We start from the raw sequence: 26091 nt of genomic DNA, 5'->3' as shown, positions 1-26091 counted from the left end.
GTTGTGGTGTGTGGGCTTCTCATTGCAGTGGCTTCTCTTGTTGCAGAGCACGGGCTCTAGGCGCACAGGCTTCAGTAGTTGTGGCACACGGGCTCAGTGCCTGTGGCTTGCGGGCTCTAGAGCGCAGGCTCAGTAGTTGTGGCGCACGGGCTCAGTTGCTCCGCGGCATGTAGGATCTTCCTGGGCCAGGGCTCAAACCCATGTCCCCTGCATTGGCAGGCGGATTCTTAACCACTGCCCCACCAGGGAAGTCCTCATTGTGGTTTTGATTTGCATTTCTCTAATAATTAGCAATGTTGAGCATCTTTTCATGTGCCTGTTAGCCATCTGTGTCTTCTTTGCAAAAATGTCTATTTAGGTCTTCTGCCCATTTTTTGATTGGGTTGTTTGTTTTTTCGATATTGACTTATATGAGCTGTTTGTATATTTTGGATATTAACCCTTTGTCAGTCACATCATTTGCCAATATTTTCTCCCATTCCACATGTTGTCTTTTCATTTTGTTGATGGTTTTCCTATGCTGGGCATAGAAGAACAATTTTTTAAAAGGAAAGTGTTCATTTATGTAGTTAAAATGGTCTTAAGCTTCCATGTGAGATATGTGGCTTTCTTCTGTTTTGTGTAGAGTGCTGTATAACATGTCACTTCAAAATATTTTACCAGTTAAGGGTTCCCATAGTATAGTAAATGGTTAGTATTTCTCATTCATTCATTTATTCATCTTTCATCAAATAAATATTTATTAATCCATTCCTATGTGAAAGACACCAATGCAGGCACTGAGGATGGAGCAAAGAACAAAGTCCAGGCTCCCATGGAGCTTGTATCCTAGAAGGCAGAGAAAGGGTGAGCAAGCAAACAAATATACGGTATGGCTGGTAGAAGGAAGGGCTATGACGAAGACTGAGGCAGGAGCTAGCATGATGACAACGGTGGTACTGTTTAGATGGACTGATGATTTGGGGAAGACGTCTCTGATAAGATGACTTTGCAAAGAATGAAATGAAATGAGTGAGAAGGTATAAGGGAAAAACTATCCTCTTCCTCCTGCATATTTCTCCTTTACTCTCATAATATTGACACACTCACTCTTCCAACACCAAATGTGTGGGTTTTCCACATATGCAATTCTCTACAACACCAGCTGGGTGTCCTACAACGCCATTCAGTTCTGACACTAACTGGAGTTAGGCAGACTCCACGGGTGAAGGGTTCACTCCCACAAGACTGCTCCTCACTTCAAACGCCATTTGCAAATAATAGGTCCCCAAGCTATCCACCAGTTCTGTCAGAGTTGTCTGCAAATCAGAGGTTCCCACTACTGGCCTTCTTGGATTTGATCATTTGCTAGAAGGGGTCACAAAACTCAGGGAAACACTTACTTAGGTCTACCAGTTTATTATGTAACAAAGGCTATGATGAAGGATACAAGATGAATAGCCAGATGAGAAGATATGTAGGAACTGGGTCGGGAGGGTCCCAAGCGCAGAGCTTCTGTCCCCATGGAGCTGGGGTGTGCCATCCTCCCAATACATGGATATGTTCACCAACCATAAGCTCTCCAAACCCCAATTTTGGGATTTTTATGGAGACTTCATCACATAGGCATGATCGATCATTAGCTCAGTCTCCAGTCCCTCTCGCCTTCTCAGAGGATGGGGGGTGTGGTCTAAATGTTCCAACCTTCTAATCATGGCTTGGTCTTTCTGGTGACCAGCACCTCCCCTGCCCCATCCTGAAGTTATTTAGAAGCCCACCCAGAGTCACCTCATTAGAACAAAAGACACTCCTATCATGCAGGAAATGTCAAAGGATTCCTAAATCTCTGTGTCACGAACCAGGGTCAACAACCGAATGTTAGAACAAAAGATGCTCTTAGCACTCTTATCATTTAGGAAGATACAAGAGTTTTAGGAGCTCTGTGCCAGGAAGCAGGGACAGAGACCAATATATATTTACACATTTTTCTTTTTTTTCCTTTATTACATTATGTAAGTTTAAGGTGTATAATATGATGATTTGATATACATATGTACTGTGAAATGATTACCAGAAAAAGGTTAGTTAACCCATCCATCACCTCACATTGTTACCTTTGCGTGTTTGTGTGTGTGTGTGGTGAAAATTTTTAGTATGTACTGTCTTAGCAACTTGAAGTATACAATGCAGTATTAACCAGTCGCCATGCTGTACGTACACCCCCAGAACTTATTCATCTTTCAACTAGAAGTTGGTACCCTTTGACCATTTTCAGACATCCTTCCCCACCCCCACTCCCTAACCACCAATCTACTCTGTTTCCATGAGTTTGAGGGTTTTGTTAGATTCTACATATAAGTGAGATCATACAGTATTTCTCTTTCTCTCCCTGATTTATTTCACTTAGCATAATGCCCTCAAGGTCCATCTATGTTGTCACAAATGGCAAGATTTCATTAATTTTTTATGGCTGAGTAATATACCATTGTGTATATATGTACCACATCTTCTTTATCCATTTATCCATCCATGGACACTTAGGTTGCTTCCACATCTTGGCTATTGTAAATAATGCTGCAATGAACATGGGGGTGCAGATATCTTTTCAAGTTAGTGTTTTTGTTTCCTTTGGATAAATACCTAGAAGTGGAATTGCTGGATCATATGGTAGTTCTATTTTTAATTTTTTTCCATAGTGGCTGTAGCAATTTACATTCTCCACATCCTTGCCAACTGTATTATTTCTTGTCTTCTTGATAATATCTATTCTAACAGTTGTAAGGCAATATCTCGTGGCTTTGGCTTACATTTCCCTGATGAACATCTTTTCATGTACCTGTTGGCCATTTGTATGTCTTCTTTAGAAAAATGTCTATTTAGCTCCTTTCTCTAATTTTTAATCAGATTGTTTTTTTCCTATTGAGTTGTAGGAGTTCCTGATATATTTTGGATATTAGTGCCCTTACCAGATATGTGGTTTGCAAATATTTTCTCCCATTCTATAGGTTGTCTTTTCATTTTTTGGACTGTTTCTTTTGTTGTTCAGAGCCTTTTAGTTTGTCATAGTCCCACTGTTTTTTTTTTTTTACATGCCACGCAGCTTGCGGGATATTAGGTCCCTGACCAGGGACTGAACCCGGGCCATGGCAGTGAAAACACTGAGTCCTAACCACTGGACTGTCAGGGAGCTCCCAGTTATAGTCCCACTTATTGATTTTTGCTTTGTTGCTTGTGTTTCAAAAAATTGTTGCCAAGACCAACGTCAAGAAGCTTTTACCCTACGTTTTCTTCTATGAGTTTTACTGTTTCTGGTCTTACATTTAAGTCCTTAATCCACTCTGAGTTAATTTTTGTGAATGGTGTAAGATAGGGATACAGTTTCATTTATTTGCATGTGAATATCCAGTTTTCCCGGCACTGTTTATTGAAGAAACTATCTTTTCCCTGTTGAGTATTCTTGGCTCCCTAGTCAAATATTAGTTGACTGTATATGCTTATTTCTGGGCTCCAAATTCTGTTCCATTGGTCTATGTGCCTGTCTTAACGCCAGTACCATACTGTTTTGATTACTATAGCTTTGTAATATAGTTATAGTATAACTATATTAATAGTAAATACTGGTAATATACTATTAATACTAGTAATATAGTACCCCTATAGGGATACAAGCTCAGTGGGGGCAGAGAGTTTGTCCAATATATCCTCACTATCATGAACTATAATTTGCACACAGCAGAAATTCAATAAATAGTTGTTGAACAAATGAAGAATTAGTGAGTTTTGTAGGAAAAAAAATACATGCTTTTAGGGGTTTTTTTTTGTTTTTTTTTTGGCATCCCAGGAACACCAAAGAATCATTTAACATTCCAACAATGAGAATTGGTTCATACCAAAAGTAAAATGGTCAATAATTTTATTTAAATGAGAATTTGGTGGGATTGCACTAATTGAATTATATATGTCAAATGTTAGATAAAACATGAAAATATTCACTTATATATATTCACAATTGAACATGCTATTTGCATTACAAGAATGCAAAAAACAAGTATGTTTTTACAATATTAAGTGTGAAGTACAAAATCTAGAAGGGGCAAAATGAAGAAACTATGTAGAAAGGTTTACTAGGCACAATATCTATCTATCTATCTATCTATCTATCTATCTATCTATCTATCTATGATAATTTAGGAACTGTTACCTCCATTCTATTGACTTAAATGTCACATCAGTGAGCACTGAGAAAGGTCTTCATACATCCCACCTACACTTCCAGTGATATAACTGCAATTTAGTCTTGGTTTCCAGAGTCACAATCATTTTGCTGATTAGTGTGGTCACTGGATTCTTATTTAGCACAATCTAATACAGTCATGAAGCTTTCCATAGTTTAAAATAAAAAGCAAGGCATTTGTAAGCAAAAATGAGGGAATATTTAACCAAATGACTTCCTGAAAGCCTTGCAGTTTGAAAGTTTGGCCTATGAGGAATGGTGGTTGACAAAGATAATTAGCTCTCAGATTAAAATGACAACTAGAAAGAACAGCAACAAAGCAGGAACTGTGAAATGTTGAATTAGAATGGCAGCTGGGAGTGGGCATTGTGAGAAGTGACTGCAAATGGTAATTTAGAATAACATCTGGGAGTAGGTGGCTCATGAGACAAGGTGGTATCTGAAGAAAGTGAACTAACAACTGAGTTATTTTGGATGGGGTATCAGAGTAATTTGAATGTTCTATTAGCTACATTTCTCATCTATAACCAAAGCCAGGTACATCCCTTGCTGAGATATTGAACCACAAAAAATACATGTATGATTATATATAACTACTCTCATGCTATGTAAATATTTACAGCTGTATAAAGTATACTCAAGTGTGCGTATATAAGCTATACTTGTATTCATATTATTAGAGGATAAAGAACGTATTGCGGGCAGGGGCATGGTATTTTTAAAAAGGGCATATAGTCATGGAGGCAGGGAAAACAGCCTTTCCCTCCAGCGTGAGAATCTATAACCACGATAAGAGCTAATAAACAGGACTTAGAATCCAGAACTTGTGAGGACGGTATGACACTTAGTGGAGGAACATAGGAAGCATTGTCTAAAGTAGGTTACTAAGTTCACCTTTAATTAAGGTCAGCTAAGGATAGGTCAGAACCAAAAAGGTGAAAGAACCTGAGCAAGCCTGTGGGTGAGATTTTAATTTTTTAAAGTAATATTTATATTACATTAATTAATTTATTTAAAAATACAGTGATGTTCTCATCAAAAGGAAAAAATTTTTCTTTTTCTTTAATTTTTGTATCTACATATGGTGATGGATGTTCACTAAACTTATTGTGATAATCATTTCACAATGTATGTAAGTCAAATCATTATCATTATGCGGTACACTTTAACTTATACAGTGCTGTATGTCAATTATATCTCAATAAAACTGAAAAGAAAAAAGTAACAGTACTATTGATGGTTATAAATAAATATGGAAAAATAATCAATTTTTCTAGTCTTTCCTATAAAATTTATGGAAAAGTTTAAATGTAGAATGCCTAGCAGGACCATCATATAACTGGTGCCCTCTACATAACTGGTTTAAATATTTTGGAAAACAATTTGATTATTTTTATTAAAAGCCAAAAAATGCCTTTACCTTCCTATTCAATAATCTCATTTTGAGAATTATTCATAAAAGGTATTATTCATAAAACACGGAAAGAAAATGCACAAAGCCTTGTACACACAAAACTTGAAGCAACCTGAATGTTCGATATTGTTTGCTGGGACTTCCCTGGTGGTCCCGTGGTTAAGAATCCACCTTCCAATGGAGGGGACGTGGGTTCGATCCCTGGTCGGGGAACTAAGATCCCACACGCAGCAGGGCAACTAAGTCTGCCTGCCGCAACTACTGAGGCCGCGCACTCTGGAACCCGTGTGCCACAACTAGAGAGAAGCCCATGCGCTGCAAAGAAAGATCCCGCGTGCCGCAACTAAAACCCAACGCAGCCAAAAATAAATAAATAAATAAATAAATAAATAAAATGGTTTCTGTTAAAAAAAAAAGATGGAGCAGTTTGTGTCACGGCTGCAGTCTGGTCATCAGGCAGTTAGCTTTTTTTTTTTTTTTTTTTTTAAATAATATTGTTTGCTCATTCATTTACTCATTCAGCATTTTTCCCCCCAAGTGCCTAATAGGTTCCAAGCACTAGGGGTAAAACAGGGGAAAAAAGAAAGTCCCTTTTTCAGAAAATAGAAAATAAAGAAGCATAGTACCTCCATGTATATAAATACACATATATAGCATGTTAGATGGAGAAAACTAAAAGAGCGAGAGGGGCAGGGAGTACAGAGAGGGGCAGGGATGACTTCAGGGTGGTGACATCGGGGACTTGAAGGAAATGAGGAATCAAGCCTGGAAGCTCTGTGGCCGAAGACTGTGCCCATCAGAAGGGGCAGGTCTTGAGGTGGGAGCATGCTTGGCATGACTGAAGAACAGCAAGTAGGTCAGTGCAGCTGGGGCAGCCTGAGCTACAGGGCGAGTAGCAGGCAAGGGCAGAGTCGGAGAGGACCAAATCTCTTAGAGGAGTTACAGGCCATGAGAAGAAACTGGGTTTTACTCTGAGACTGGAGGGTTTTGAGCAAGAAGGTGACATAATTATGATCTAGCTTTTAAAAGGATGGTGGGGGAGAAAGCGGAGAGCGGTAAGGAAACTACTGAAATAACACAGGCAAGAAACGATGGTGGGTTGGGTCAGCATGGTGATGACAGGGGTGATGAAAGCAGTTGGATTCTGGACAGGATCTGAAGGTAGATCTAACAGGATTAATTAACTACACTGTAATTGAATGTGATGTGTAAGACAGAGGAATTAAGGAGGACTCCAACATTTGGTCTGAGTAACAGGAAGGATGGAGTTGCCAACTACTGAGATGGGGAACATGTGGGTTTGGAGGTAGAAATTAGAAGTGTGTGTGTTTGTTTGTTTTTTAAAATTTATTTATTTATTTTTGGTTGCATTGGGTCTTCGATACTGCGCAGGCTTTCTCTAGTTGCAGCGAGTGGAGGCTACTCTTTCTTGCCGTGCGCGGGCTTCTCATTGCGGTGGCTTCTCTTGTTGCAGAGCTTGGGCTCTAGGCGCGTGGGCTGCAGTAGCTGTGGCTCGCGGGCTCTAGAGCGCAGGCTCAGTAGTTGTTGCGCATGGGCTCCGCAGCATGTGGGATCTTCCCAGACCAGGGCTCGAACCCGTGTCCCCTGCATTGGTAGGCGGATTCTTAACCACTGCACTACCAGGGAAGTCCCTAGAAGGGTGTTCTTGACTGTGTAAGATTTTAGATGCCCTTTATTAAAAATTTTTTTTTCCATTATGGTTTGTTATAGGATATTGAATATAGTTCCCTGTGCTATACAGTTGGACCTTGTTGTTTATCTATTTTATATATAGTAGTGTGTATCTGCTAATCCCAAACTCCCAATCCATCCCTCCCCCAACCCCCTCCCTCTTGACAACCACAAGTCTGCTCTCTATGTCTGTGAGTCTGTTTCTGTTTTGTAGATAAATTCATTTGTGTCATATTTTAGATTCCACATATAAGTGATATCATATAGTATTTGTCTTTCTCTGTCTGACTTACTTCACTTAGTATGATAATCTCTCCGTCCATCGATGCTGCTGAAATGGCATTATTTCAATCTTTTTTACGGCTGAGCAGTATTCCAGGTATATATGTACCACATCAGATGCCCTTTAGACAGCTGTAGCAGCAAGCTCGTGCCTGGCCCATCCGTTACCCTCACGTGGACCACATCAGTGCACTTAGGACTGCCTGACCACCAAAAGCCAGCACCTCCATTCCTTAGCCAGAGGATTTTCTCAAACTAAGACAATCTTGAAGAACACAACACAACACACAGAGTGGTGGTTTCCTCCCTAAGAAGAGAAAGGCGCAGGGGCTCTCCCCTCCCCTTCACAGGGACCACGGCCCTGCTGACACCTGGAGTTCGGACTTCCAGCCTCTAGAACTATGAGACTATATAGATTCCTGTGATGTTAAGCCATTCAGTTTGTGGCACTTTGTTACAGAGACCTGGGAAACTAATGCAACTGACTTTAAGATGTGTTGTCTTTTATGTTCTCGGTTTAGCTACACTGTATCTAGATTGGATTTCTTTTTACTGGTCCTGTTCTTAGTGATTCCTGATCTATAGATTTATGTCTCTTATTGGTTTGGAAAGTCCTCACCCATTATATAAACACATGCTTACCTCCTTTCTCTAGATTCTCCTTAAGGGATTCTAAGTAGATTTAAAGTAGGAGATTGCCTTTTCTATCCTCCCGGTCTTTATTTATTTATTTATAAATTTATTTATTTCATTTATTTATTTTTGGCTGCATTGGGTCTTCATTGCTGCACATGGGTTTCCTCTAGTTGCGGCGAGCAGGGGCTACTCTGTTGCGGTGCGCGGGCTTCTCATTGCGGTGGCTTCTCTTGCTGCAGAGCACAGGCTCTAGGCACGCGGGCTTCAGTAGTTGTGGCACACGGGCTCAGTAGTTGTGGCTTACGGGCTTAGTTGCTCCTCGGCATGTGGGATCTTCCTGGACCAGGGCTCGAACCCGTGCCCCCTGCATTGGCAGGCAGGTTCTTAACCACTGCGTCAGGGCAGTTCCTATTAAGTTTTTAAATATCAGTTAATTGTTTTAGAAGTTTGTGGCAGACTGATAGTTTCTCTCAATAGTCATTTTCTCCTTATTTTAGTAATATAACTTCTTAATTTTAACTGGGTACATGACCATCCACAATAAAGTCTACATTTCCAATTTGCCCTTCAGCAAGGAATGACCATGAACTAAGCTCTTACCATGGGATATAAAAAGAAGTGGTGTGCACAATTTTTTAGGAAGTTTTCTTAAAGGGAAAGGCATGTCTTTTTCCTTCCCTTTTTTCTTCCTTTCCTCTACTCCATGAAAGTATACTTTCCTGCACCATTATGTTGGACCTGGCTGTGTGACTTGCTTTGGTTAATGAAGGACATATGACACACTTGAGCAGAAGCTTCAAGTGATTCTGTGGCTTAGCCTCTTGTATGCTTATTTTCCATCATGAGGTAAATACAACCCAGGTGACTACTGCTCCTTTAGTCTGGTTCCTTGAATGGAAGACGTGTGGAACTGATTCGTACCTCGAGCACAGCACAGCAACTGACTGCCCCTCCCTCCAGCTGTCAAATCCCAGCTAACTTAAAGAAATAAATATTTGCTGTTTATAAGCCACTGAGTCTTCGAGGGCAATTCCTTTACTTTCTTGCAGGTGAGCAACTTGTTAAAAATTATTATTTTTTTTGAATTTATTCATGATTTAGTTTCCACTATCCAGCTATTATGAATAATGCTGCTATAATATTCATATACAAAAGTTTGTGGTTTTGTGTGGATATCTTAAATTCTTTTAGGTATATAGCTAGGAGTAGAATTGCTGGGTCTTATGGTAACTCTATATTCAACATTTCAAGGAACTGTCAGACTTTACAAAGTGACTACACCATTTTACATTTCCACCAGGTGTGTATGAGGGTTCTGATTTCTCTAAATCCTCACTAACAGTTACACTCTTTTGATTATGGCCATCCTAGTGGGTGTGGTTTCTCACTGTGGTTTTGATTTGCATTTCCCTAATGACTGACGATGTTGAGCATCTTTTCATATACTTATTGGCTATTTATATATCTTCTTTGGAGAAACATCTATTCAAATCCTGTACCCATTTTTTAATGGGTTGTCTTTTTATTGTTGAGTTGTAAGAATTATTTACATATTCTGGATATAATATCAGATATGTGGTTGCAAATTTTTTTCCCATTCTGTATATTGTCTTCTCACTTTCCTGGTGGTGTCTGAATTAGTCTACTAGGGCTGCCATAACAAAATACCACAGACTGTATATGACCTCATTTAACCGTAACCAGCTCTTTAAAAGCCCTGTCTCCAAATATAGTCACATTGTGGGTTAGGGCTTCCACACATAAATTTTGGGAGAACGCAGCTCAGTCCAAAACATTCTGCCCTCTGGATACCCAAAATTCTTGTCCTTCTCACAGGCAAACACATTCACCCCCATCCCAAAGTCTTAACCCATTCCAGCATCAACTCTAAGTGCAAAGTCTCACCTGAATATCATCAGGTATGGTTGAGACTTGAGATATGATTCACTCGAAGGCAAAATTCCTTGCCAGCTGTGAGCCTGCGACATCAGACAAGTTATGTAGTTCCAAAATACACTGGTGAGACAGGCATAGAGAGATATTCTATTCTAAAAGAGAGAAATCAGGAAGAACAAAGGGAAATGGGTCCAAAGCGAGTACAAAACCCAGCAAGGAAAATTTCATTAGATTTTAAGGCTCAAGAGTAATCCTTTTGGGCTCAATGCTCAGCCCTCCAGGCCCACTGGGGTGGCAACCTCATCCCCTTGGCCCTGGGTGGTAGCTCCACCCCCTCAGCCCTGGGCATCAGCTTTATTCCTGAGGCACTGGTTGGTAGCAGGCTCCACTGAAACCAAGGAGACAGCTTGCCCCCCAGACCTGTACTCTCTGGGCTGGTGGCTGGAGTAGCAGCCCTGTTGATCTCTGAATCACTTTTGGTGTCATTTCTCACTTTTCTTGAAGGGTGATGTGAATTGGCAGCCAGATAGCTCTACTGTCCTGTCCTGTAGACTCCCAGAAGTCTGACAGTATCCCTCCATTTTGTTGTCTCTATGCCCCTTAGTTCAAACTGGCAGTGTTTCTACTGGTATAATCTTATTTCTATTCCTGGTTACTTATGAGATGACTGATTAAATCCATGAGTTGCACCCATGACCTCTTTATCAAATGACAATCCAGCTACACCCTTGATGTATTCTCCAGAACATACTTCTTCTTTTTTTGTAATATGGATAGTAATTGGGTTCTACACCTAATTGCAACACGTGAGGAGTTGGGATGGTTTCCCAACACCACCAAGGAGCAAGTCTCTGGGTACCAGCTGGGTGTCCTGCATCTCAGCTCAATTTTGACACTATCTACCCAGAGACAGCATCAGGTTCTGCAGGTTAAGTGCTCAGTCCCACAAGACTGCTGTACACCCCTCTTGCCCTCTCAGGATGCCAGATGCAAGCCAGGTTGTTACCTGTGCTTCTGACCAACTGGCCACAAACTGGAGGTTCCAACAATCTCTCCCAACTCAGGATGCCAATTGCAAGTCCAGGTTGTGAACTGCACTTCTGACTGATGGCTATAAATCAAAGGTTCTTATGACCCCTTTCTTGGGTTTGATTAATTTGCCAGAGTGGCTCATAGAACTTACAGAAACATTTTTACATACTGGATGACTGTTTTGTTATAAAAGGATATTATAAAAGGAAGAGCCAGATGGAAGAGACGCATAGGGCAAGGTATGGGGAAAGGGCGCAGAGCTTCCACGCCCTCTCCTGGTGTGTCACTCTCCCCACTTATCCAGGTATTCACCAACCAGAAGCTCTCTGAGCCTTGTCTTTTTGAGTGTTGTGAAGTCTTCATTACATAGACATATTGATCAAATCATTGGTCATTGGCAACTGATTCAACCTCTAGCCTCTCTTCCCTCCCTGGAGGTCAGGGGGTGGGACTGAAAGTTCCAATCCTGTATTCATGGTTGGGTTTTTGCTGACAAGCCTCCATACTAGGGCTTTCCAAAAGTCACCTCATTAACATAAATCCTGTTGTGGTAGAAAGGGTCTTGTTACAAATAACAAGATACCCATTTTACCTTTATGACTCTGAAAGTGATTTCAGGAACTGAGGAGTAGAGACCAAACATTATGACAAGAGAAGCTCCCATTGCTCTTATCCCTCAGGAAATGCCAAGGGTTTTGGGAGCTGTGAGTCAAGAACCTTGGATGAAGACCAAATATGAGATATATTTTGGTCATATGAATGACCAAATGTATATTTCTTTTTTTTAAATTGAAGTATAGTTGATGTATTGTATGACAGGTACATGTCAGTTTCAGGTGTACAACATAGTGATTTGACATTTAAGCATATTACAAAATGCTCACCAGTATATATTTCTTGCAAGTTACAATATTGCAGATAGGCTAAGAATTTTCCAAATCTTTAGGTTCTGGTTCTTTTTTGCTTAACAACTCCTTTAATTTATCTCTCACCTCCTGTATACTATAAGCAGTAAGAAGAAATCAGGACACACTGCCAACACTTTGCTTAGAAATCTCTGCAGCTAAATATCACAGTTTATCACTTTTAATTTCTACCTTCTACAGAACACTAGGAAACAGTTTGGCCAAGTTCTTTGCCACTTTATAATAAGGGTTACCTTTCCTCCAATTTCCAATAACATGCTCCTCATTTCTGAGATCTCACTACAGTCACCTTTTAACGTTTACATTTCTACCAAGAGTCTCTCTTCAAGGCAATCTAGCCTTTTCCTAACATGCACCTCAAATATCTTCCAGCCTCCACTCATTACCCATTTCCAAAGCCCCTTCCACATTTTTAAGGTATTTGTTATAGTAGTACCCCACTTCTCAGTACCAAAATCTGTATTAGTCTGGTGAGGATGCCGTAACAAAATATCACAGATTGGGCAGCATAAACAACAGAAATTTATTTCACACATTTCCGGAGGCTGGACATCCAAGATCAAGGTGTTGGCAGGTTTGGTTGGTTGCAAATGGCCATCTGCCTTCCCCCAACCCCTGGCAACCACCCTTCTGCTTTGTCTCTATGAAATTTACTATTCTAGGTACCTCATATAAATGAAATCATACAATATACAGTCCTTTTGTGATTGGGTTATTTCATTTGGCATAATGTCTTCAAGGCTCACCATACTTTTTAAAGCTGAATATACAAAAGTTTTGTATATTCCATTTTGATGGAGTCCAATTTTAAAATTTTGTCACTTATGGTTTTGGTTTCATAGCTAAGAAACTATTGCCTAATCCAAGGTCATGAAGGTTTACACCTGTTTTTTTCTAAGAGTATTACAGTTTTAGCATTTATATTTAGGTCTATGATCCATTTTGAGTTAATTTTTTAAATAATTAATTAATTAATTAATTTTGACTGTGTTGGGTCTTCACTGCTGCGTGTGGCTTTCTCTAGTTGCAGTGAGCAGGGGTACTCTTCGTTGCAGTGCGTGGGCTTCTCAATACGGTGGTTTTTCTTGTTGCGGAGCGTGGGCTCTAGGCACGCGGGCTTCAGTAGTTGTGGCTTGTGGGCTCTAGAGCGCAGGCTCAATAGTTGTGGTGCACGGGCTTAGTTGCTCCGTGGCATGTGGGATCTTCCTGGACCATGGGTTGAACCCATGTCCCCTGCATTGGCAGACGGATTCTTAACCACTACACCACCAGGGAAGTTCCTTTAATTAATTTTTGCATATGTGAGGTAGGGGTCCAATTTCATTCTTTTGCATGTGGTTATACAACTGTCCCAGCACCCTTTGTTGAAAAGACTATTTTCCCAGTGAATCAACTGTCCATAAATGTGTGGGTTATTTCTGAAGTCTCAATTCTTTTCCATGATATATACGTCTATCATTATTCTGGTACAACACACTAGCTTGATTATTGTACTTTTGTAGTCAGTTTTGAAAGCAGGAAGAATGAGTGTTTTAACTATTTTTTTTTCAAGATTCTTTTGGCTATTCTGAGTCCCTTGCATTGCCATGTGAATTTTAGGATCTGCTTGTCAATTTCTAGGAAAAAAAAAGGCAGCTGGAATTTTTGATAGGATTGCATAGAATGTGCAGAACAAATGGAGGAGTACTGCTTATTTTAACGATATTAAGTCTTCTATTATTTCTTGATGACAATTTAGCTTAATTATAAACCCTGTACCTCGTGTCTTCCTGTCCTCTCAGTAAGCCTAATAATTCCTTGCTCCTCCACTGATCACTTTTCCTACTTCTAACAGTACACTTTAGCAACCACTTTTTTTTTTTTTTGCGGTACGCGGGCCTCTCACTGTTGTGGCCTCTGCCGTTGCAGAGCACAGGCTCCAGACGCGCAGGCTCAGCGGCCATGGCTCACCGGCCCGGCCGCTCCGCGGTATGTGGGATCTTCCCGGACCGGGGCACGAACCCGCGTCCCCTGCATCGGCAAGCGGACTCCCAACCACTGCGCCACCAGGGAAGCCCCTAGCAACCACTTCTTATTCTGCCAACTATACACATCGCCTCTCGAGTGCTTTTCCCTTTACCTCTACCTTTCCTATGTTTCACATCTTAAACTGCCAGCTGTATTTTTACCTTTATGTTGTCAACATTGGTATAATTTATAAACTATGCTTTAACTACAGCAAGATTATAATTTACTAACAGGTTTGGTCTAAAAGTTGAACACCAGAAACCAGCATTTTCTAAGCTTTCTATCATAGTAATTATTCAGTTAAATTCTCTACCAGAACTCCTATCCTTCCATCCCAATCTAGCCTAGCTCTTGGGATTTCCCTTTAGTATTGAATTAGATCTAGTGAATCCTGGATAGTGATGCTGTCAGAAACCTCACTTCTACCTCATCTTTAAATTTTGAAAAAAAGCCTACGTGGGAGTTTGACTTTATGATCCTCTGCATATCTGAAAATGTTTTCATTTTGCTCTCTTAATGATAATTCAGTTAGGAATAGAGTATTTTTTTCCTTTTTTTTTTTTTTGTGGTATGCGGGCCTCTCACTGCTGTGGCCTCTCCCGCTGCGGGGCACAGGCTCCGGACGCGCAGGCTCAGCGGCCACGGCTCACGGGCCCAGCCGCTCCGCGGCACGTGGGATCTTCCCGGACCGGGGCACGAACCCGCGTCCCCTGCATCGGCAGGCGGACTCTCAACCACTGCGCCACCAGGGAAGCCCGAGTTTTTTTTTTTTTAAATAAAAAAAATTCTTAGAATTTGAAGTTAAAGAAATATTTCCCTCAGAAACTTGAAGGTCATTGTTATCTTCTCATATCTAGTGTTGCTGGTAAGAATTCTAATCGCAGTGTGAGTCTTACTCTTTTACGGGTCACTTATTATTATTATTATTATTATTTATTTATTTATTTTTGGCTGCGTCGGGTCTTAGGTGCGGCACTCGGGATCTTTCCTTTAGGTGTGCGGGCTTTTTGCTGTGGTGCGCAGGCTTCTCTCCAGTTGTGGTGTGCAGGTTTTCTCTCTCTCTAGTTGTGGTGCACGGGTTCCAGAGCGTGGGCTCTAGCTGAGGCACACCGGCTTAGTTGCTCCACGGCATGTGGGATCTTAGTTCCCCGACCAGGGATCAAACCTGCGTCCCCTGCTTTGGAAGGCAGATTCTTTACCACTGGACCACCAAGGAGGTCCCTATGGGTCACATTTTTCCTTTGGAAATTCAGGATCTTCTCTTTATCTTTAGAGTTTTAACATTTCACAAAGTTGTTTTTGTTCTCCACTAATGGACATTTTCAGCTCTGGGAAATTTTGTTCCATTATTTTTGGGGTAATTTTCCGTCTTTTATTTACTCTCTTTTCTCTTTCTCTTGTAATATTAGTCCTGTTGGATTGACTTTTTATTTTTCTTATATTTTCTCTTGCAATTTCCATCTCTTTGCGTATTTCTTCTAACCTCCTTAAAATTGCACGGACTTTACCTTTCAACACTTCGAGTGAATTTATAATTTTGGCAATTTCCTATTTCTAATTTCAAGACTTACTTTTTGTTCTTGGATTGTTACTTATCTGAGTACATTATCCTTGTTTCACAGCTGTAATAAAAGTTTGTGAGCATATTTTTAAGTTCTCTGAAGTTTCTTTTCCCTCTGTGGTCACATTTTCTCCTTATCCTCTCCCTCCCTTCCCCAGCCCCAAGTTGCAGACTTCCTTAAACATCTAACAGTCCCTGGTTGTCCGTTCATATTTAAGATGAAGTAGTTGGATGCTGATGACGCATCTTTAGAACTTGGGAGGGTCTTGCCAACTTGCACAACTTCACTCTAGGGTGAGTGGGTAGGAAACTGGCTATTGTGCCAGAATAAAGAATACTTTACTCTTAGTCATTAAATGCTCCCCAGAGATGATGAAAAAGCTTGACTTTTAGCTTGGGATAAATGCCTAGCTATTGTATCTGAGGTATAGGGAGGGTTCTGCTGTTCTACATAGAGACCTTTATTTACTGTCCTTGTTTTCAGCCCTGCTGGCAGGTAGGCCTCCTTCTTCAGTTGCAGTACCCCCGTACGCCTATTCCACATTATGGTTTCTTCCATTTTGTTTAATCAGACCTCACTCACTTTCTGTGTGTAAAATTAGAAGAAAAAAAACTCTTGGTGGCTCCCTTCCCATTTTCTGTTTTGTACTGGTTTGTATCATTTTTCATTCCTTTATTAGCATTATAATGGGGTTCCAGGAAGAAGAGGCAACGAATGCATGCACTCAGCCAGCTTTAATTAAAAAAAAAAATCCTAAGTGTAGGTTTAAAAAAAGATATGTGGGGCAGAGTAGGAAATAAGAAAAAAGAACAGTGGAATGACAAAAAAGAAACCAAAAAAATTTCTGAGTCTGTGATATTGACAGTACTCCCGTGCATGAATAACAATGCTTAGCTCCTCACCCTCTTCAGATCCCCACATTTCAGGGATGGGATAGATCTGAGACATCTCGTTCACCAGGAAGAAGAGGCAACGAATGCATGCACTCAGCCAGCTTTAATTAAAAAAAAAAAATCCTAAGTGTAGGTTTAAAAAAAGATATGTGGGGCAGAGTAGGAAATAAGAAAAAAGAACAGTGGAATGACAAAAAAGAAACCAAAAAAATTTCTGAGTCTGTGATATTGACAGTACTCCCGTGCATGAATAACAATGCTTAGCTCCTCACCCTCTTCAGATCCCCACATTTCAGGGATGGGATAGATCTGAGACATCTCGTTCACACCCCCTTTTACAGTTACGAAAAGCAGGACCCAGGAGTAATGGGATTTTCCCAAGGTCATACACGTAGACACTGGCAGAATGGAAACTAGAAAGATGAGTCCACTTTGCTTTCCCTTCATCTCACCACACCGCTGGGGAACAGCAGGACGAGCGGATCAGCAGTCAGATAAGAAGGATCGTGAGAAACATCAAAGGAAGTTGGCTTATTCCTGAGTGAAGTCGGGTGCCCGAGGAAATGAAACACTTTAGGATGCTTCATTTGGCAGGATCGAGCACCCCCCGGCAGCGGTACTGACAGCGGAGGCCGCGTGCGGACGCTACGAAAGGGGACGACTGTACAGCAGGCCGGGGGACGCTGGGCGGGATGGGGATGCGGTGGCGAATGAAGGGACGAGAACCCCGACGAGGGATGGGAAAGTGACAGTGGGGCAACGAGGGCGTGGACGCTGGCGGTGACTCAACTGCTCTCAGGGGCGTTTAGAGTTACTGATAAAACAATCGCCAGCCGGGAATAAACACGATTCAAATCACTTACTTTCTTAGTGCAGCGATAGCTTACCTACGGCCTTACATTAACGGTGCGTGGCTCCGACAAGGAAACCCGTCTGCGCTTCGGTACCAGAAACTGGGGAGCCCGACGCCGGGCCAGCTGCCGCCCGCGAGGACCGGGACGGCCGCCCGCGAGGACCGGGACGGCCGTCCGCGCCGCCCTCCCTCCTTCCCCGGCCGCCGAGGCGAACCGCGGACAGGCTGCTGGCGGGGTCTCCCGGGCCGTGCGGGCAGCCCGAGCGTCTCTGGGCGGGAAGCCCACCTGTCCACGGGCGCCAGGCTCCTCGGGGCGGCTAGCCGCGGGGTCTGCGTTACTTGCCCCCTGAGGCAGCGGCGGAGGCGGCGGCCCACTGTCTGCGCCGCACCGCCTCCTACGGCAAGCAGAAAGAGACAGACGCCGCCCGCCCGGCGCCTGCCGTGTGGGCGTGTGCGCCCGCGCCGGCCGGCAGCCCAGAGCCCCCGCCCGCCAGCCCCCAGCCCCCACGCCCGCCAGCCCCCGGAAAGTGCCCGATGCCCGCGCACGCCCGAGTCGCGCTCCCGGGAGGCTGCGGGACGCCGACCGGGCGCGGTCGGGCGGGGGCGGGGCTCGCGCTGACGTCATCCCGGGGCGGGGCTGGGGAATCGCGCAGGGGGCGGGGCGCGGTGACGTCGGGCGCCCGAACCGAGCTGTGGCTGTGGCGGCGGCGGCGGCGGCGGCGGCATCGGCGGTGGTAGTGGTGGCGGCGGTGTTGGCGGCGGCGACGGCGCCCGGGCAGCAGCGGCAGCGGCAGCCCTGAGCAGGGTGAGACGGCCGCGGTGGCGGCAGCTCGGGGTCGGGCGGCGCCTGGAGCTTCCCGCCCGTCGCTGGCGCTAGGCCCCTCGGCTCTCCTCCGCCCGCTCCTCCTCACGGCCCTGGCTGGGTCCAGGCAGCGCGCCCCCGGGGAGGGCGGAGCCGTAGGTGAGGCGCGGGGACCCCTCCCCCTCCGCGCCCTGCGGGGGGGGATGGGACGTCCGGGAGGGCGGCCCCACCCAGCCCACCGACTAGCTCGTGGGCGGCGGCGGCGGCGGCGGCGGCGGGGGCTGCGGGGGCTGCGGGCGCCCGGCTTCTGAGGCGTGGTGTTGCGCGCGAGGTGGGGAGGTGTACGCCTCGCGGAGCCCCGGGAGGCTGGGGTGCGGTCGGCTGGGTCTGGGGTCTGGGGTTTGGGTATTGATGTACAGCGTTGAAAGAGACGAGGATTCTGATTTTTTTCCTGCTATGAAGTGGTCAGGTAGGAGATGGAGGGTTGGCTTCCAGAAGGAAGATGAGCTGTGGATGTTGCTCGGGGGCGGCGGCGGCGGCGGCGGCGGCGGGGGCTGCGGGCGCCCGGCTTCTGAGGCGTGGTGTTGCGCGCGAGGTGGGGAGGTGTACGCCTCGCGGAGCCCCGGGAGGCTGGGGTGCGGTCGGCTGGGTCTGGGGTCTGGGGTTTGGGTATTGATGTACAGCGTTGAAAGAGACGAGGATTCTGATTTTTTTCCTGCTATGAAGTGGTCAGGTAGGAGATGGAGGGTTGGCTTCCAGAAGGAAGATGAGCTGTGGATGTTGCCTTTGAGGCAGTTGGAGAAGCTATTGCACTAGGTCTCACATCTCTACTTTAGGATTTGGGGTCTTTTTTTTCCTCCAGGCGGAGCGGGTGGGGCGTTGGCGGGGTGGGGCGGAGAATCCCTTTGCTTTTGGCTCGGGGTGTGAGCGTGGACGGGTTTGGAGTTCTACACTGTTGAAGAAGAGCGAGGTCTTGGGTTAGACAACTTCCTTCTGGCAGCAACATTGGGGAATAGGTCCCAGTACACTTAGTTCCTTAAAGGCGTTATCTTCCAGTCTTTCTTCTGTGCCTGAACGATCTCTATGCCACCTCGTTTTCCGAGCTCTATCCTGGCCCCTTAAGAGAGGGCCTGAGGATCAGGTGGTTGCTTTGGAAGACACGTTTCTGAGGAGTAGTCGCACGTGGTTCTGGTTGACTGCTTTGGATGGATACAGTGAACAATTTGAATAGTTCTGTTGGCGCTAATTATGCGAAACATGCTTAAATGTTTTGAAGCACAACTGTCTTTTACAACTCATGTTTTAGTAAACCTTGACAGCTATTTTGTGTTTAATTGTTGTAAATTTACACTTAATTAACAATTATTGGAGATTTCTAAAATTTCTCAATTGCACATGTCTTTATTAGACACTTTAAAAGTGAAGTGGAATAATTTTTTTTTTTTGGTAGGTCCCTCAATTTCTCAGAAACGTTCTTGGAGTCAGGTGCTTTTAAAATGCTCTTTAGTAACATTTTGGGGGCATGTGTCTGTCGTTGTATAGGGAGGTGTTACTAAGAGTAAACAGTGTTCAACGTTCTTCACTTCAGTGTTTCACAACCTAGCACATTAAATCAGAATCTTCTTTTCTGGATTCCTGCTCCCTATTAGATTACAGTATTCACTGGCCTTACCTACCAGTTAATATCATTTAAGCATTTCTTCCTCGGAAAACAGGCCCTGAGATTGACATTTGTTATGTAATGGATGGAAGTAGGCATGACTCTCAGTAATTCATTTATGGAGGAAGAGAAACCGTCATGAAATGGAGTTTAAGCAGTGACTTTCCAAAGGCTTACTCAATTTATTTGGGAACATAGCCAGGGAAGTGCTTTCCCATAACCCGAGAGAGCAATATACAGAGTGAGTGTCAGTAGGTGCCTTTTTTTAACATGCCTACTTAATGAGCAGACTATTCTAGCAAATATTTCTGCTTGACGAAACTTGTAGGAAACAGATGATATAATAGCTATTAAGTGAGAAAGGGTGTGGTCCAATTTGTAATTATAAACTAAAGATTTAATTGTATTCCGACAGGTCAAATTATAAGTTGGTACAATAATAGTTTTGATATTGGATTAGTCACTTAGAAGGAAAGATTAAAATTCACATATCTGGTTTTGGCTTATAAATTATACTTTGATTTAATGGGGTACACATGGGGACAAATGTGAACTAAAATAGTGGTGAAACTTTGTACAGTGCTAAAATGACATTTCCATGGCTGACAGTGGGATGTGATTCTTCTCCTTGTTGGAATGCAGTCATATGATTTGGGGAAAATGTAGGGTAGAAGTGTTCTATTTCTCTTTAGAATTTCTTAAGGCTGAGAAAACTGGTACGTTTTATTTTTCAAGAAATGTGGCTTGCTAGTCATTACTGTGATATCTTAGTTAAGTCTACTGGCGTGTCCCCCCCTTTTTTTTAATTACCAAAGTTAGATAAGTATGTCATTGTGTTAATTCAACATTAATACTAGAAACAAAAGTGAAAATTCCCATAGCAACAGCTCTTTTTCTATGCTACGTTTATGCTTTTAGAAGTAGTATAAGAGCTGTTAAATGTGCGTTTTGCACATACTGTGTAAAACACATTGATGGAGAAAGAGCAGGGAATGAATTATTTTGGCTAATCCAATAATAAACAGTGTATTGACTATCAATTTTCAGAGAAATATAATGTAATAAAGTAAATTAAGCATAAAGGTTGTGTGGAATATAGTTTACTTCTATAGTTTACTTCTTTTCAAAATGTGAGCCTGGAGGTGCTGATTCATTCATTTATTCATTCAACAGTTATTTATTGAGTATGGTTTTGGGTACTTTTTTCAGCCTTTGGGAATACAGTAGTGAGCAAAGCTGACAAAAATTCCCACCTTCATGGAACTTACCTTCTGGACACCTTCTTGGGAAATGAAGAGGAATTCAGCAAAGGAGATTAATAAGAGGTTATTGAGATAGGAGGAAAACCAGGAGAGTGCGATGTACTAGAAATGAAGGAAAGGAAGTTTTCAAGGAGGAGGGAATGGTCAACCGTGTCATTGTTTAAGGATGTGTCAGACTGTTGGGTAAGAAAGAATTCTGCCTGATTATAATGTCTAATAACAGAGAAATGACTAAATGCTTTTTAGTGTCAGATGAGACAAATGTAAGAATCTTTCAGTTTTTTACTTCCTTCGACTGATTTTTAAAAACATATATATTTCATTCTTTATTCTTTTCAGAACAAAATATGCAACCTGGGAGTTTATAGTTGTACTAAGGAGAGGTATGACACTGTTGTTACTAATTATATGTACACTTATTTTTTTAATACATGTATCAAATCAGAAGTTATAAAAGTATACAGGGAAAAAAATAAGTCTCCTCTGTCCCATCCAGTTATTCCTGAAGGCAGACACTGTTTCCAATTTCTTGTTTTTCCTAACCAGTGAAATTTTGTGCAATAACACGGTATTTAGCTATTTTAAAATTGCATAAATATAACAAGTATTTTTATCCCCTATGTATTTTTTTTTTTTGCAGGCTGAATATTTGTTTTTATAATTTAAGTCTAGCTACCTGCAGACCTTTTTTTTTTTTTTAAATAAAAGTTTTATTGAGAGACAATCCACATACCATACGATTCACCCATTAAAGTGTACAATTAAATTCTTCTGGTACATTCATCACCACTGTCAATTTTAGAACGTTTTCATCCTCCCAAAAAGAAGCCCCAAACTCATTAGCAGTCATTCCCCTGACCTTTTTTTTTTTTAAAAAATAATTTATTTATTTTTGGCTGCGTCGGGTCTTCGTTGCTGCGCGTGGGCTTTCTCTAGTTGCGGCGAGTGGGGGCTACTCTTCGTTGCGGTGTGTGGGCTCTAGGTGCGCAGGCTGAGTAGTTGTGGCTTGCGGGCTCTAGACCGCAGGCTCAGTAGTTGTGGCGCACGGGCTTAGTTGCTCCGTGGCATGTCGGGTCTTCCCAGACCAGGGCTTGAACCCGTGTCTCCTGTGTTGGCAGATGGATTCTTAACCACTGCACCATCAGGGAGGCCCCGACCTTTGGTTTTTAAGTTAAGTATTGTTTTGCATACTATGTGGGGAAAACGTTAGTGAATTACTTTGTTTGTTTCCAGTTAAATGGTAGTGAAGCCATTTAGTGTTACTTTTAATATTCTCTGATTGAATAGAAGCATAGGTTTGTGTAAAAGTCAAATCAGTTAGTGGTTTATTTAGTTGCATGAATACTTGGAAATGATTTGATTATCTAAGTGTCTTGTTTTCATTATTCCTTCATTTATCAAATATTTATTGAGTACCTTTTGTGTTCCAACAAGTCCTGGGATAGGCCAGATGGATTCCGTGATACATAAGGGACAGAATCCCTCATTCTTAAGGAGTTTCACTCTAGTGGGAGAAGAGGAAAAGTGAACAGGATTTTGTGGTTTGCTGTGATAAGTGCTTCAGTAGATGACATACAGGGTTCTACCTTGGCTCATAGGATGGATTGTAGGAAGATCTGAGATGAGATCTTAAGGGTAAGTAGTATCTGGCCAGATGAAAAGGATGCCCACAGAGGGAGCGGCATGTGCAGGACCCAAAGGCAAGAAAGCCGTAGGGCAGGTAGAGTGATCCGAAGGTAGCTTGGTCTGGCTTGAATGTTGAGCGCCGGTGTGCGGTGTGGGCATCACTTCTCCTTTCTGTGAAAAAGTGTGTTGTCTTAAAAAGGCAGAATAATTACATGATTAATTTGCTTAAACTGTTTGTGGATTTCTGTCACTTCCTAACTATATAACTTTGGATGAGAAACTTTATTGTCTAAAACTCAGTTAAACTCTCATTAGATGAGAATAATAGTCCTATCTGAAGTGATTGTTGTGAAGAATAAATGAGCTAATGCTCATAAAGCTTTTAATAAAATGCTGGAATACAGTAAGTACTCAATAAAAATCAGCTGCCCTGATGATGACGTTGTGGTGGTGGTGGTGATTTTGGTCATGGTGACTTTGGTGATGGTGATAATGATCCTGAAGTGTGGAATTCCTTAGGGTATTTTGGAGCCTGAGAGTGCTCAGGAGACTGGAAATGATCTGTCTTTTTAACTTTTTCCGGGGAAGACGGAAGTGAATACCAAAAACTTTAGACCAGCACTGTTTAATAGAACTTTGTGTGATGATAGAAATGTTCTATCCTTGACCATCAAATACAGTAGCCACTAGTTACATGTGCCTTTTGAACACTTGAAACGTGGCCAGTGTGACTGAGAAACTGTCGTTAATTTTATTGCAGTTAATTTAAATAGCCACTGTGACTAGTGGCTACTGTTTTGGGCAGCACAGTTACACACTTATGGATTGAGGAATCTAATTGAATTATGGCAATATTTTAGAACAGATTATTTTAAAAGTTAAAAAGTAGTTTTAGAAGCCTTCTCAGGGGAAAGGTGATTGCTGGGATACCGCATGGATTCACTAGGTCACATCAGACAATAATTCTAGTTTTCTAGAACTGACATGGTTCCCAGACTGATAAATAAAGGAAATGTAGTAGTTGTAATGTGTCTAGACTTCAGTTAGATCTTTTCATGCTGTCTTTGTGGAAAGTATGAAAAATTATGTCCTAGATTTCATGAGAACAGGGACAGTTATGTGTTCTCTACTAAGCAAATAACAGATACTTACTAAATATTTGATGAGTGAATGGAGAACGGTACAATTAAGTGAAGTCACAACTAGTTGTAAATGGCTATCCGCAGAGAATGGAGAGCTGCTTACTGCAGATGATGGGTTAGGGCAGGGGTCCCCAACCCCTGGGCTGCACGGCAGGAGGAGGGGAGAGGCGGGTGAGCGAGTGAAGTGTCATCTGCCGCTCCCCACCAGTCGCGTCACCGCCTGAACCATCCACCAGCCCGCCGACCCCACCCCGGCCGCGGGAGAATTGTCTTCCCCGAAACCAGTCCCTGGTGCCAGAAAGGTTGGGGACCTCTGGGTTAGAGGAACTGGTGTTAGCTGCCTCATCCAGGTTTATAGTATTGGAAAGATCCAGGAGTGGTGGCGTAGAAGATAGCGGCGATGTAAATTAGCTGCCAGCATATCCTCGCTGAGTGTGGATGGTATCCAGGTCATCACTAGCTGATAGTGAAGAGGTGGAGGTAGAAGACTGTGTTGCTGAGTACCATGAAAATCAGAGTAACAAGGATTTTATATGAGGGTTCAGGAATAGTGGTCTGGAGGTGGCAGTGGAAGAAAGAAGGGTGCCTGCCTCATTTCCCAATATTGGGTGTGCCATGTGAGAGACTTCATAGCCTCCACTTGAAAGGGCTGCATGGGAAGAGGCATCCTCAGAGAGCCAGCTTTCAGTGAAGGCAGAGAGGTACTGAGAACTTTTAGAGGAGTTTCTTAGTAATGGAATGAAGTTCCTTGAGAGTGTATTTCCCCACCCCAACTGACTTCTTTTTTTTTTTTTTTTTAATATTTATTTACTTATTTGGCTGCGCCAGGTCTTAGTTGCGGCATGTGGGATCTAGTTCCCTGACCAGGGATCGTACTGGGACCCCCTGCATTGGGAGCACGGAGTCTTAACCACTGGACCACCAGGGAAGTCCCCCAACTGGCTTGTTTTTATCATCACTTAAACTTTAAGAAAAGTCTCTCATTTTTGACAACAGATTCTTCTCCAACTTCATACTTTCTTTGCCTTTTGCTTTAAGTTGCTTTGCTCTTTGCTTTACAGCCAGAATTGTTGAGAGAATTGTCTACGTTTGCTTTATGTTTCCATTTCTTCACGTGTAATTTTCTTCTCAATCTATTTGTCTTGTTTCTGTTGCCACAATTTCACTGAAATGTTTGCTGGGATTACTAATGGCTTTCTTTAAATACACTGGCTATTTTTCTATCCATTTATTTAACCTCTTAGCATCTGTACTAGTTGTCTATTGCTATGTAACAAATTACCCCCAAACTTAACTTAAAACAACAAACATTTATTGTTTCACAGTTTCTTTGGGCAGGCATCTGGGTTTGGTGTGTGAGATTCAGGGTCTCTCATAAGACTGCAATCAGATGTTGACTAGGACTGGTCATCTCAAAGCTCAGCTGGGGGAGGGTCTGAGTCCAGCTCAGTCATGTGGCTCGTGGCAGGCCTGAGGTCCTTGCTGGCTGTTTGATGGAGAAATCAGTCTCTTTGCCATTTGGGCCTCTGCATAGGATTACTCACAACATGGGTGGAGCCCTCTATCAAGGAGATTGAGGAGGGGAGTTACCTGCCAGTCTTTTTATGACCTAACCTCAGAAGTGACAGTCTGTCACTTTTGCTGTATCCTGTTCATTTGAAGGGAGTCACTGGGTCCAGCACAGGCAAGAGAGGATTCCACAAGAGCATGAATACTCGGAGGTAGACATCATTCAGAGCCATTTTTAAGATTGCCCATTACAGCTGTGTTTGACACAGTTGATTTCTCCTTCTTTTGTAAAACTCTCACTTCTTTTGGGATCTTTAGATTATGCTTCTGTTCTCCTTCCTGGTTCTCTGGGCTCTCTTTCCAGTCACCTTTGTTGAATCTTTTTCTACCATTCGTTAAATGTTTGAATTTCTCTGGCTCATCTCATTTTCTTTCTTCTTTTTTTTTTGTAGTACAAACCTTTTATTTTTTTAACATCTTTATTGGAGTATAATTGCTTTACAATGGTGTGTTAGTTGCTGCTTTATAACAAAGTGAATCAGCTATACATATACATATATCCCCATATCCCCTCCTTCTTGCGTCTCCCTCCCACCCTCCCTCTCCCACCCCTCTAAGTGGTCACAAAGCACCGAGCTGATCTCCCTGTGCTATGCGGCTGCTTCCCACTAGCTATCTATTTTA

The 26091-nt window shown here is 42.7% G+C and overlaps 2 protein-coding genes across 46 annotated transcripts in view; one reads left to right on the top strand and one right to left on the bottom strand.

Annotated features, from left to right (window-relative positions):
- RAD52 (RAD52 homolog, DNA repair protein) overlaps positions 1–17860 on the bottom strand; it is a 58772-nt gene extending 40912 nt beyond the window's left edge. For both annotated transcript variants that reach the window (XR_003680230.2, XR_003680231.2), the window contains exon 1: positions 17441–17860. The gene's annotated coding sequence lies outside the window, so the exon portion shown is untranslated. The remainder of the gene's footprint in view (positions 1–17440) is intronic.
- A 237-nt stretch (positions 17861–18097) lies between these two features.
- The window catches only part of ERC1 (ELKS/RAB6-interacting/CAST family member 1), a 573654-nt gene continuing 565660 nt past the window's right edge, over positions 18098–26091 (top strand). For 43 of the 44 annotated variants that reach the window (XR_008617636.1, XR_008617631.1, XR_008617632.1 and 40 more), the window contains exon 1: positions 18098–18211. The gene's annotated coding sequence lies outside the window, so the exon portion shown is untranslated. The other variant, XR_008617629.1, reaches the window with a different exon arrangement.

This window comes from Physeter macrocephalus, chromosome 6, assembly GCF_002837175.3.
Source record: "Physeter macrocephalus isolate SW-GA chromosome 6, ASM283717v5, whole genome shotgun sequence".
Taxonomy (NCBI): domain Eukaryota; kingdom Metazoa; phylum Chordata; class Mammalia; order Artiodactyla; family Physeteridae; genus Physeter; species Physeter macrocephalus.
The sequence above is the reverse complement of the archived record's forward strand: the minus strand, read 5'-3'. Positions and strand labels throughout refer to the sequence as shown.